General features: G+C 35.1%; 1 protein-coding gene across 5 annotated transcripts in view; it reads left to right on the plus strand.

The window, feature by feature from the left end:
- Nucleotides 1-13,899: 13,899 nt before the first annotated feature.
- The window catches only part of LOC101976208 (phospholipid-transporting ATPase IB-like), a 267,727-nt gene continuing 267,137 nt past the window's right edge, over nucleotides 13,900-14,489 (plus strand). For 2 of the 5 annotated variants that reach the window (XM_078015654.1, XM_078015662.1), the window contains exon 1: nucleotides 14,136-14,260. The gene's annotated coding sequence lies outside the window, so the exon portion shown is untranslated. Of the gene's footprint in view, nucleotides 14,040-14,135; nucleotides 14,481-14,489 lie in introns of those variants that run through there. The other 3 variants (XM_078015653.1, XM_078015673.1, XM_078015651.1) reach the window with 2 other exon arrangements.

The following is a 14,489-nucleotide window of genomic DNA, read 5'->3' on the forward strand; positions in this document are numbered from 1 at the left end:
TACATTCTTTGGGCTTTCCTTAGATAAGGGGGCTCTCCCTCCAGGTACACCCATACATAAGTGGGGGATTATGCTTTTTTTTTTCGTAATTCTTTCCATCCATAATGGCATTCCTAAGGATTGCTCACTCCCACCAAGTTCCATAAATGTTAATCCTGCATATCTACTCTGCCTGTTGCTATCCTTATGACTTTGTAGCCTTATGTTTACCTCTGGGATGTATGTCATTATTATGTGCATATGGAAGATGACATGTAAGAAAACATGGGAAAAAGAGGTTTAAAAACACCTCACCTTTGAGTCAGTTGCTGAAAACAAAGGGGTCTTTATACTGATAAATTGTACAAGATTGTCTTCATCTTCATCTTCCTTTTGACACTCAGTACCACTGTTGTCAAATAAGGTTTTGTTTTCTCGTGTTCCTGTGTCAGATATTGCTTCTATGACAGTAAAAACAAAGTAAATAGTATATGAAAATGTCTGTCATTTCAAATTAATGAACAGCATAAGAAGAAGCAGTCTTCAAATAGCTTACCATCTTTACTGGATTGTTGAAAATCTTCACATAATTCTTCTTTTTCTCTTGCAATATTCTAGAAAGGAAAAAAAAAGCTTTGGGTGTAGCAAGCACCAAAATTGATAATTACATTGGCAAAAATTGATAATTACATAATATTGGCCATTGCTCCATGATACAACAGTAAGAACACAGGTTTCTGAGTCAGTGAATGTATACTCAAACCCTAATGCTGCCATTTACTAACCTACATCTTCTCATGGGATGAGGACTATGAGAGATGGTAGAGAGAGCTCCTAAATATTACTCCCCTTACCTCCAATTGATTATTACAAAAATACTGAAATCCATTTGACTATTTTCTTAACCCAAATAATCTAGGATAAAAATTGCAGCCATGTGTAGCAGTTTAGAGTACTTTTAAAAAATAACAATTTAAGAAATATAAAGTAATTACATGTAATATTTGGAATGGGTTTTCATGATTTACATTGATATGAACTACCTCTTGGTGGAAAAACATGCTATCTGAATATCTTATGAATAAGAGGGGTTGGAATCACAAACAGCCTAAGTTGCTTCAATCCTGTGAGTCAAACAGCTGAAGACAAATGATTATATAAATGGTGCTCCTTCTAAGAAAGAGAAGAATAATGACAAGAATAATATTTGGGGCAATGATTGATGGCTGAAAGTCACACAGTTTCTAAGCCAGGAGATTAAAAAAAAACCGACCATGAAACAAAGATGGCTGAAAGAACAAACACTAAATAAATGTTTTCTAGGACTAAAACATTTTTACTAGGAAAGAAAGGAGAAAGAAACAAAAATAGAAGACATGACTAGTCAATTGACTCTGAGTTTAAGTCAATAAAGAAAAAGAAAGGAATTGAGTGGTTACAATTAAATATAATAAAGATTTTTATTCATACTAATGTTTAAGACTCAATAGTATTATATTATGCTTGTTTTTGTTAATAATTCTATAATAAAGCATTACATTTTATTAGAATATAATAACTGCGACTTAAATGGTTATAAACCACTATCTGAAACCTGTAACATTACTTCTGAAGAAAAAGAAAAATGTGGAACTTGATACTTAATCACACATGGGTTGAGACTCTAAAGGAGATATTCTGGTTGCAACTTTCCTATTTATGGCATTTTTCTTAATTGTAAAGAATTACAATTCTTAATTATAACGAATTGTTCTTTTTTTGACATTAATTCACGATAACTCACCTGAACTTTTACAACCTAAGCACTAAAGAAGAACATAAATTTAAGCCATATTTGTAGAAATTCAATAGATTTGATTATTAGCTCTACCATGCATATTATATTACTTAGGATAATTCATTATCTATAAAACTATTTTTTGGTCATTTTTATTCATGTCAAAAACATTAAAAATATTCCAAATCTTCTTCTAGTTACTCCGGGAGATATGTTTCCTAACCTCCAATAGCTCATGATGATAGAAGAGATTTGAAATGAATATATAAATAACTCAGTAAAGATATGTCTCAAATATGAAGTCTCAGAATGTTATATAAGATATTTGAGTGGATATTTTAATACACTACAAGGCAAAAAAGTTCTAAAACTAAAGTTTTTCCACATAGTCATTAAGATGCTGTGCTTCAAGAACTGGTTATTATCTTGCACAAAATATCTATTTTTATTTAGATCATGAGTTTAAAAACACTCAGTGGAGAGATTCAGAAAACATGATGCAATCCCTTTGTAATGCAAGCATTAAGAAACAGATTCTAAATTTCTATATTGCCACATTTCTAATATTATTTTAGTATAAATAAAAAATCAAGAACATAAATAGGGAAAAAGTTCTCCTAAGAAGAATATGATCCTAAAACATACAGTGTCCAAGAGAAATAAGTATACACAATGTACATACACAATATGCTTTATAGCTTCAAATTAATGGCTCCAGGGATATTCCATGATTACTAGGAAAAGTAATTCAATGCTTAAATCTTTATTTAGGTATAAATATCATAAAAGTCCTGTATGATTTAAAAGTCATAGTAAAGTATATTTATTCAAATGAATCTTACAAAATTTTACATTTCTTCTGCAGTTGGAAGGATTTTCCTAATGTAACTTTTCTGTTTGTGTGTTTTCCAGCCCCCAATGCCCTGAAGTATTTAAGTGAACGTTGGTATTTACAAAAGTGTATTCATAAAAAGAAATCAGCATAATTCTATGAAATAATTTCTTCTGAACAATTTTTAAATAAATGACAGGGAGGTCACTGCATAACATTAATAATAGACACCTCCAAAAACAAATTTTGGAACAAGAAAATTAACTTCATGAAAGAGTACTTTACCTTGGTATCAGATTGATTGCTGCCCTCATCCGGCATAGAATGACTAGGGCCAGGTTTATCAGAACATCTTTAGAGTAAAAATAACAACAACAACAAATGTATAAGTCCAGTTTTTCAAAAAAATAAACTTTGGTGAATGTTTAATTATATCAAATGATACTTCTTGATGATATAGTAATAACAGTATGACTTCTCTTAAACAAAATTTATTTATTTATTTCTGCCTCCAATTTTTCCTGTCTATGAAATATTCAATGAAGGAGCTTTTAGTTCCATTTCAAAAAGTAACAACCAATAGTTTGGGGAACCTGAGAATAATTTATCTTTACAAACTGGCCTGTGTTGAAAGCTGAACTGAAAATCAAATTAATGGGCAAAATAATTATTGTTTCTTAAACTGAAAAGGTCTCTAATAACCCAAGATAAAGTAGAAAAATACTTTCCTGTATCTTTTCTATCAAAGAGTAAGCTGGGTTCTTCAACATGGATACTATCTACTAAAAAGAGCCCATTGCTTCCTTTTATCCACAAACAGCACAGGGAGTTCCCTGAAATATTTGAATTGTTTGAAAGTTGAATGTGCACAAGTCAAAGAATGTAAATATATTTGTTATTGGAAATACTTTTGCCATACAGAGTGAAATATAAAATATAATTCTTTTTACTATATAGGTCTTGCCTCATTTAGATCCATATAAATTATCAAGCACTTCAAAATCTTCATGGGCACTCAAATGATCAAGAGAAAAAGATTGCCAGAAAAGTAGAGTACTCAAAGTCATACCTCTGTTCTCCTAAGTACAGCCTAAATATCTTCCTTCCTATGGGTATACACTCTCAGATCCCTCTTCTTTAGGACTTAGTGGTAGTACCCAACCTTTAAATCTACATCCTTTGAACATGTAGATACCTGAGAGATGGCTGGGCACAATTGACACAATATTGGAGCTCATTTTCCATGTTCCTAAATGGTGTCTCAGTCACTGGTGTCAGCATAAGCATGTTAACAAGTACCCAACTGAAGCTCTATGATGGCTGTGCCAACAGTCATTCCTGAGCCCTAACCTTCATGTGCATAGGAAGTCATCAATGAGTTGGGAAAAAAGGTGAAAGGTGGACATCTGCTCTGTGCCATAGATCCATGTAGGTTAGCAACTTCAAGTCCCCTGGTGCTTGATTGTTTCTAAGCCACCCTCACATTCCAATGTGCTCTGGAGACTCTGCCCAGTGGCTCAAATTATTTTAACCTCTTTCATCAAAAACCTTGAAGTTTGTCAGTTCCTCCAATTAAACAAACAAGAAATTGATGACTTATTCAGGATGCTCTTTGACCTCCTACTTAATATGCCTTTTTAGACAGCTCCCAATATCCTGTGTCATTAATCTTTGTTTTGTCTTTATCAAATTGGTCATAAATTTCAATATTCTGATCACTTTTCCAAAATTCTTATTCCTACCCATCACAGTGCCATTGTTTTTCAAATTTGCCCTTCCTCTGTTAGTTTCATTATGATTCTCTAGTACTGAATTCACGTCTTAATTCCATTTTTAACTTCTTCACTTAGGTTCCTAAATTTGCTCCCCCATTCAACTAAAGAATGATAATAGGGGCTTAGGATGTGGCTCAAGTGGTAGCTCGCTTGCGTGGCATGCATGAGGCACTTGGGTTGAATCCTCAGCACCAAATAAAAATACATTAAAGATTAAAAAATAATGATAATAAGGAAGAGGATTGGTTTAAAATTAGAGAACTTGAGTTCAAAGCTCATTGCTTCCATGTTCTGTATCAGAAAAGTCTTCTTAATATCTTTCAAGTTTCAGGTTCATCATCATAACCACCACTTGGCCAGTATTTTAAAAGCATTTTGAAGGATTATAGAATACTTGGGTTAGTTGCTAGAATGTCTTAAATCTTTAACTTATTTCTGCTTTTTATTGGCTCTATAAGGGAAAAAATGAGTTTTTAGATGAAAAATGTTTTTGAAAAATATCAAACAACAAAAGAGTAGAAAAGAAAGGAAAAAAATTCAAGAAAAGATTACAGGCATAGAAAAAAAAGCTAAAAAAGTCTTTATAGAACAAACAAATTGAAGAACCATCAAATTAGGAGAATTAAAAAAAAATCAATTAAAATAACCTCTAAATTGATACTCAAATTAATTTATATATACTATTCTACACATAATTATTTTTCACATCTAGTAAAATAATTCCTCTCTGCCTTGCCTAATCTTTCTTATGAAAAACCCATTGTCTTATAACCACAACTATGTAAGATTTTCCCTAATATTTTTGATGTAAAAAAGGTACTGGTTAGCAGAAAAACTGTCTATCAGAAGAAACCCTTGGATAAGCAGGTTTCTCAGTTAAAATATAGTCAGAAATAACACATAAGTACCTATGACTTTCTGAATTGATGTGATACTGCATGGGCTCCCTTTTGTCCAGCAAGGAGGTCCAAAGAACATGGTAGAGGACAATGTGGCTACGGAGTAACTAATCAAGACCTCCAGACAAACCAGGAAACAGGTCTGATTTTATTGTGCAGTTACCATGTATATATACTCAGGTAGTAGCTAGGCAGATTATAGGCAGCCACCAATACAATTTTTTGCTAACTGTCCTTATAGCGACCAATTGAGGAGCAGTCCATGGAGCAAACGCAAGGACTGCAACACACAGCCTCACGCCCAGGGCTGTGCCTACAGGGTAAGTGGTTTTCCACTGGCACACCTAGCACCAGGTTTTCCACTCAGACACCCTTAATGTATACCATGTATGCAGTACTCCATGCACTTGTCCTCATATCATACATGTATCTTGAGTGTAGGCTGCATAGAAGCCTAGGCAGTGGGGCAAGAAAATGGCATTGTCGGCCAGACAGGCTGACTGTCAATCTCAGACCAGCTATTGTTAATGAAAGGATCATGGGCTATTTAGGAAACAACTCTGAATGACAGTTGCTTAATTAGTAAATAATGTGTTATAATAACTTTCAAATCTATTGTTATGACTATGTCAAGTGATAAATATCTAATATGTTGTCTAGTCCAGACAAAAGCATTCAGAAATAGTAGTGTTTTTTTTTATTTTTATTCCTGAATATAGTTAACATATAAATTTTTAAAATCTATCTTACCCTGTTAGGGAGTCTTCTGTAGAACTTTCACTCCCTATTAAATAAAGATAAAATGCATATTTAATCAATTGTATAAAATATAAAATGTTAAAAGTATATGACTGATGCTTTGTGATGAAGTATTTCTTTGGGGCCATACATGGAGATGATTCTAGAATAAATATTCATGATACTGATGATAGATAATTAGTGCATTAAGAACTCTTATATCCCCTTCTCTGTATTTATCTAGTGCAAGGACAAAGAATGAGATTCATCATAATTTGATATTAAAATGTAAAATATTATGTCCCATGATCATAATTCTAATGGGAAAGATGTAAAACTGACAGAAATTATCATTAGTTGAATTGGTAGTATTAAGCTGACAATATCAAACAAATCTCATGAGTTTTCTGGACTAAAAGCATTTAAGAACAATTATAAGAGAGTATGATTATTTTGTTATGACATGAAATTCATAATGAAATACTCTTTCATAAGGAAGCTAGATGTGTAGGAAGCATCCTTTGGGGCATGGCAAAAATTGGGCAACAGACCAGGGACTGGTATGCTTACAAAGATATCATAGCTTAAAGTTGAGAAGAGCTCAGTAGAAATCAATATACTTACCCTCACTAATGATGTTCTAATGAAGATACTAATCTCTTAGTTCCAGCTACTTTCTTGTGTGTAGTGCAAACAAGGCCTTACCACTAGAAAGATGATACCCTTGGAGCTCAAACATGATTTGGACTAGACACCATGTCTGGGCTAGACACCATATCATATATTTATCACTTGATATAGTCATAACAACTATATCACTCTCATAGAGAAGTTTAAAAAGAAGCACCAGGGAGTTAGCAGCAAGTTGCCAAGGAGTAATAGCTGATATGAAAAAGTATTTAAATACAATTATTAAGTTACTTGAGCTTACAGAATGTGCCAACTCCTAGTAGGAGAAAAAAATCATTTTCCACTTCATGTAAGATAAGAAACAAAACAAAAGGCAATATGATTGTCTTCGTATTTACCATGGCAGAAAATCTACTGATAAAGAAGGTTGGGGATGGAGATCAGTGGTACTGTGCTTGCATAGCATGCATAAACCCTGGATTTAATTTTTTTTAAATTAATCCTTCACATCTTCATGAGTCTCTGATAAATGATTTCAAAGATACTGCAGTAGATGAAATGCCAGAAAAATAATTTTTAAAAATGCCAAAAATAATGATTGAATTCAAAAAGAATACAAATAAATAATTGCATAAATTAAGAAATTTACTGCAGATACAAAAGAGCAATTTAATGAACAGAGATTCTGTATAAATACAGAGAAGGGGATATAAGAGTTCTTAATGCACTAATTATCTATCATCAAGCAAAATATTGAAAATAAAAGCTAAATAGCTCAAATAAAAAATTCAGCTAATGTAACACCCATAGACTAGACCAAGTATAGGTTGATAAAATTTCAAGTTCAGGTAGTAGCAAACCTCAAGAAATAAAAAGGAGAATGAACAGAACATTCAACCCCCTAGGATATTATTAAAGACTAAACTTTATGACTCATAAAAACCAAGCAATGGAGGTACAGGCTATAGGCATCACAAAACTGTTCAGTGAAATAACACCAAAAATTTTTCCAAATTTGGGAAAAGGTATGAAAACCTTGTACCTACAGGAAGCATTTAGAACCCCAAGCGTACTTAACCAGAAAAGAATGACTGTTTTTTCTATAACATAAAATTGACAAATACAAATCAAGAATTAATATTGAAAGCTATGAGAGAGAAGAATCAAAGAACTTATAAAGTAAACCCATCAAATGAGCAGCAGGTTTCTCAACAGAGACATTGAAGGAAATCCCTGAAGAAATAAACAAAAAAATTTGAAAGTCGATGGAAATGGGAGTCATAATGTTAAGCAGGATATTAGGAATACAAAGCCAAGGATTTCATGTTCTCCCTCATATGTGGATTATGAAAAACAATAATATCCTGAAATATAGAAAAGATATTACTAGAGAAGGGAAAGGGGAGTTGAGGAGGGGGAGTGAGGGAAAATAAAGTGGGAACTAGGGAGGATGGATAAGATTCAAGTAAGATGTGCATATATGGATGTCAGAGTGAAATCCAATAATTTGTGCAAATAAGCAGTCAATATCTGTAGTTAAAAAGAATATATCTTTTTAGAACAAATCTAAAATGCTATAATGTTACTAAATAAACACAACACACCAATTTAAAAATCTTTCTTTTATATATAAGAAAAACTATAAATCCATAAAACATCTTATATAAAACATATATTTACAGTCAAAACTACTAATGTAAATCCATAAAACATCTTACATAAAATATATATTTATACAGTTAAAACTATTAATGTAAATTTTTCAGCTAACACTGTTTCAGATTATAAACTTCCAATAATTAATTTCTTAAATAAGGTATTCAAAAATATTTAAAACAAATTTTAAAAATATGAATGCAATTTACAATTTGACTTTTTCACTGCTCCTTTGTTACCAAAACATTTTTTATTCTTACTTACTTAGTAAGGTAGAAACAACAAGAGAGTTCACTATCAGAATTCTTACCTTCTTTGGTATTTTTCCTCATCTTACGTTTTCCTTCTGTACAGTCAAACATTATTTTCCTGTTGCCATGTATAGAAAAGTAACACAATTAGTATTTTAATACTGAATGAAAAATGTTAAACAAATAGATTAACTTGAGAGAATTTTAGACATCATAAGAGCTAACAACAGAATTTTATCCCATGTATTTCAAATTTGTGAGCTCTGTAAACATCCAATAACCATACAATTATTTGTATGGTTTTATGTTTTCATTTTGTTTTGTATTGTTTTTGAGCTGAGGTTTCACCATGGTGGTGTGAAGGCTGGTCTTGAACTCCTGGGCTCAAGTGATCCTCCTGCCCCAGGCTCCCAAGTATCTGCAGTTAAGGTGCATGCCACTGCACTCAAAGGCTTGTAATGAAGAAGAAAAAAGAAAGGTGAAATAATTATGCATTAAGGACAATACTGCTCAATACATTAACTAGAGTAGCTTGACATAAAAAAAATGTCCTGAATTCAGATCCTCTCTCTGTAAACAATAGCTCTTTGATCTTGCACAAATCATTTCTCTTGGACTCAAGTCTCCTTCTAAAAAATAAGACCATACTTCATTAGTTTACCAGGTTGTTATGAAGATTTAAGGAGATAATATTAAAACATGCTAAGAAAAATAGTAATGAAGTAATTAGTTCTTTAATCCTGAATTATTCTGGAAAGCCAATTGTTATCACAGGATTTAATATTCAAATGTTAAGGTTATTGGAAAAATACTATTAGGTTTTTATTTTGGATATTGACTGTATTCTTCTTTAGGCCTCATAATTCAGGGCAAATCAGCATTGGGATAATTTAAAAATCCAATTTATTTATGAATATTTTATATCCTTAAATTACATAATATAATTTTCCCTGTTACGAAACTAAGCAATTGCACCCAGGGCAGAAAATTAACAAATGCCAAAACTGACTTGGCCTGCTACTATTCCTTCTCTATCAAGTCAAATGGAACCAGCAGATCTCTGTGAGAATGATGCTTAGTCTCCATGTTCATCTTCAGCTGACTTGGATGACAAAATCCTATTTTATACACAGATATTGATGTGTCAGTATGGGGCTTAACTGTCAGATATCTCAATTCTCTTAGATCTTAGAATGCTGCTTTTAATGACTTCCCAGTGAGGCAGAACTTGAAAATATTCTGAAGCCTTCAGAAAAATGGGCAAGTAATTTGAGAAATTTTCATCAAAATTGAAGAAAAATCACTAGAGATGCCAATTAAAGTCATCACACTTCCCCCTCGGAAACAGTAATATGAGACCTCCCCCTGTCAAAGAAAGGTGCTTTTGGGTAATGAGGATAATGAGGCTTTTGGGTACTGATCTGTTAGCAAACATGAAAGGAAACTGATCTCTTCCTATGACATTATTTAAAGTATCTGATAGTTTTTAAATGATTCCAACTAATATTTGCAGAAAAGACAAAGAATGACTCACCCTGAAGGTTTTGGCTAACACATGTGCTCTATGTAAGAATTTAAGTGGAGGACATGGTGTGCTTGCTCACTATGTGTGTGACTAAAGCTAGATGGCTCACATGCCAAAGCAGAATGCAGCTGCTTTGAGAATCATAAGTGAGTGTGGCCACACATGCATATGTGAACTTCAAAAACAAGTGTAAGTTTCAAACCTACATTGTTCCATGAGGACTTAGAGACAGTGATCAGTCAGGACAACTGGGTAGTAAAAGTTAACCATTGCCACACTGCAAGACCATTTCTAATAGCAACACTGCAGCAATACAATTGACAGAAATGACAGAAATGAATAATGATTTTAAAGTCCCTTATTTTCCCTTTCAGCTGTGTAGTAAAAGAGAACTGTCTTCCTTGAACTTAAAGAATTCACAGACCCTGGGGATATTCAAGAAGGATAGTGAAAAAGCTAGCTCCCAGAGGAAAGTAAGAAGTTTTTTTTACTAAGCTGAGCAATTAAAAATGCAAATACCTAATAAGAAAAATCATAGTTGCCATAGTGGACATTATATTTGGAATGAAGTGGATAAGGCTGGGATCTATAAGGATAAACGTTTTAAAGTTCTAAGATATGGGCTGGAGGTGTATATCAGTGGGAGAGGTCATGATTGAGGGAGGACCTGGGTTCAATCCCCAACACCACAACACCAGCAGAAAAAGAAAAAGAAAGTCCTGTGAGATATCCTGCACTAATCACTACTGCTAATTAGCCTAGACTTCTGCAGTGTTAATGGCTGGTGAAGGGACTCAGTCACTGTCATTCCTAACATATTTGAACTATGAACACTCAAATGATATATAAGATGATAGTTGTGCTTATTTTCAACCTCCACTTAATGTTGATTAGTACTTTAATTAAAACACTTACATGTTGCAGCCACTAGCAACAGAATAACATAATGCAGTCCCTCCATCCACATCTTCCGCAAAGACATCAATGCCTCCTTTAATAAGAAGCTTGATTATATCTGGTGATTCATACCTCACTGCAAGCATGAGGGCTGTTCTAAAATAATGGAAAAATATTTGTTATTAGGTACTTTAAGAACTAATTTTATGTATCTAATCAATTTAATATCTTGCTTTACATATCTTAACAGACATAAGCATGTTGGGGGATCATCTGTGCAAATCATCTCTCAGTCTAAATAGAAAAAAAGAAAAAGAGGAAACTTCTTGTCCCAATAGGGAATTACATGGTAGAAGTTATAAACATAAAATCACTTGATGGACAATAACTGTGATGAGGCTATTTATCTGAAGTACATAAAAGATTTCAAAAGAAGAATGCCCCATTTATTCCTCAGTCTGATGTAATATAACTCATAGTCAGCTTAAAAGTCAAGCAAACAAAGGCTGTGAGCAGGCTTAAAACAATTGCTATAATAATAATGGTGATAATCAGTCATTATTAATTCAGTTAATAACATTGAAAATAAGCATTTGGTAAGGACTAAAATCAATGTTTATGTTTCATCTTACAACCACCCTTCAAGCATGTTTTGAATGAAAAGAATTTTTTCATATCAGGAAATATATTTAGTGATAAGTAATGTTTCCAAACTGTCACACTTTGTAACTAGGAAAGCTGGAAATGCAACACAGTCATTTGTGAATTTAAAGCCTATCTCCTTTCTCATCACTACAAACCTATTTCTTCATTAAAGAAAATGTATATGCCATTAAAGCTGTTTTTCTTCCCTCAGCCCTAGCCAATTAGAATTAAAAGCATCAGGGCTGGGGTTGTAGCTCAATGGTAGAGAACTTGCCTAGCACATGTGAGGCACTGAGTTCAATCCTCAGCACCACTGAAAAATAAATACATAAAATAAAGGTATCATATCCATCTACAACTAAACAATGTATTTTAAAAAGAAAGAAATCATGCAAATAAAAACTACTCTAAGATTTTATCTCACTCCAGTCAAAATGGCGCTTGTGAAGAAGACAAGCAACAATAAGTGTTGGCAAAAATGTGGGGAAAAATGTACACTCATACACTGATGGTGGGACTGAAAATTGGTGCAGCCAGCCAATCTGGAAAGCAGTATGGACACTCCTTAGAAAACTTGGAATGTGACCACATTTGGACCCAGCTATCCTATTCCTCAGTCTATACCCTAAAGACTTAAAATAGCAAACTACAGTGACACAGCCACTTCAATGTTTATAGCAGCACAATTCACAATTGCTAAACTGTGGAAGCAACTTAGATTCCCTTCAATAGATAAGTGGATGAAGAAACTGTGGTACATATATACAATGGAATATTACAATTGAAAGAGAATAAAATTATGGTATTTACAGGTAAATGGATGGAGTTGGAGAATATCATGCTAAAGGAAATAAGCCAAACTCAAAAAAACAGGGACTAAATGTTTTCCCTGATAAGTGGATGCTAATCCATATGGAGGGAGCAGGGGGTGAGTAGAGGAACCTTGGATTGGGAAAAGAGGAGGAATGAGGAGATAAAGGCAGGAAATACAGTGGAATGAGGTGGATATCATTACATGTACATTTGCATAAATGGTGTGACCCTACTTCATGAACAACCAGAGAAGTGAAAAATTCTGCTCCATTTGTATATAATGAATTGAAGAGATTTCTACTGCTATGCACAACTGTTTAGAACTAATAAAAAGTCCTGAAAACGGGAAGAAAAACAACAAAATATATTAGAAAATGGACATCTAGCAACAGAAATTAATGCTCAATTAGGAATAAGTTAACATCAATATTCTTCCAAAAAAGCAATTTAGAGTCATCCAAAAGGAAAAAAAAATCATCAAAGTCTATTTATGCTCAATATAACCTTTTAAAGGAAACGTATAAGAAATAGAAGTTAAAATTACAATAGAGAGGTTAAGAAATACATTATTCAATCAAAAAATGACAAAATCCATATTTATTTAAAACTTTTGTTGTTTTAGTCAGCTTTTTAACAACTGTGACTAAAGGACAAATTGTGGATGTGTAACTGACGGGATTCTGCAATCTGCATTTGGGGTAAAATTGGGAGTTCATAACCCACTTCAATCTAATGTATGAAATATGGTATGTCAAGAGCTTTGTAATGTTGTGAACAACCAATAAAAAAAATTTTAAAAAATGGTAAAAAAAAAAAAACAGCACAATTGTAGAAGAGAAAACATTTATTCAAGGGCTCATTGGAGTCAGAGGTCTTAGTCCATAGAACCCAGCTCCATATCCAGGCGCTCAAGGTGAGGCTGAATATCATGGTCTGAGAGTGTGGCAGAGGGAAGCAGCTCACATCTTGATCATGGTGATCAGGAAGCAGAGGGAGAGAGAGAGAGATCTGCACTTGCCAGACGCAAACATATATTCTAAAGCCAAGGCCCCAATTCCCACCTCCTCCAGCCACACCCTTTGACACCTCAGACACTTCAGTTACCAGTCAGTTAATCAGTTAATCCCTGTCACGGGATTAATTCATTGATTGGGTTAAGACTCTCACAACCCAATTATTTCTCCTCTGAACCTTCTTGCATTGTCACACAGGTAAGCTTTTGGGGGATACCTCATATCCAAACCATAACACATGTGAACAAAAAAATCAACTATCAACTAATCAACGTGCATGTGCATGCACCTGCACAGGGTGCCAAGGGATCTGTCTAACCGTCAGCACTGACTTGCTCCTGCAAGACCCACCTCATGAGCTCCAGTCAGCGCGGGGTCTTTGGCCCACTTAGAAGGTGTAGGTGGAGTCCCTGAGTCAGCAATGCTGGAAGAGGAAGTACAGCCTGGCGCAACTGAGGGTTCCATAGATAACTAGAGAAGGAGAGCTGGCCAGGAGATCCCAAGCACAGCTTGCCGCTTGGCACAGAAGGGGGCGCTTGGCAGCCACAGCGCAGCGGGACGATGGAGCTAGGGGCAAAGCTCTGGTGGCAGCAGTGGGACAGTGGACCGGTGAGTGCGGGCTGCAGCCGGCTGGACTCCCTGGTCCGGGCTGCCCTTTGCTTCAAGGCTCCCGGCCAGGCAGCCTCTTGGGGAGGGGCGGGCGCGGGGTCGGGCCTCCATCGGTCCCAGAGCAGTGAAGTTGCAGCATCACGCCACGCGCGCTCCAGCGGGGCGGCGGGACGACCCAGCTAGGGGCACAGCTCTGGTGCCTGCAGTGGGACCCTGGACCGGTGAGTGCGGGCTGCAGCCGGCTGGACTCCCTGGTCCGGGCTGCCCTTTGCTTCCAGGCTCCAGGCCAGGCAGCCTCTTGGGGAGGGGCGGGCGCGGGGTCGAGCCCCTAGCGGCCCAGGGTCCAGTGAAGTTGCTGCATCCTGCCGCCCGCACCAGCCAGGCAGCGGGACTTCGGAGCTAGGGGCACAGCTCAGGTGCCGGCGGTGGGACCCTGGACCGGTGAGTGCG

This window comes from Ictidomys tridecemlineatus, chromosome 6, assembly GCF_052094955.1.
Source record: "Ictidomys tridecemlineatus isolate mIctTri1 chromosome 6, mIctTri1.hap1, whole genome shotgun sequence".
Taxonomy (NCBI): domain Eukaryota; kingdom Metazoa; phylum Chordata; class Mammalia; order Rodentia; family Sciuridae; genus Ictidomys; species Ictidomys tridecemlineatus.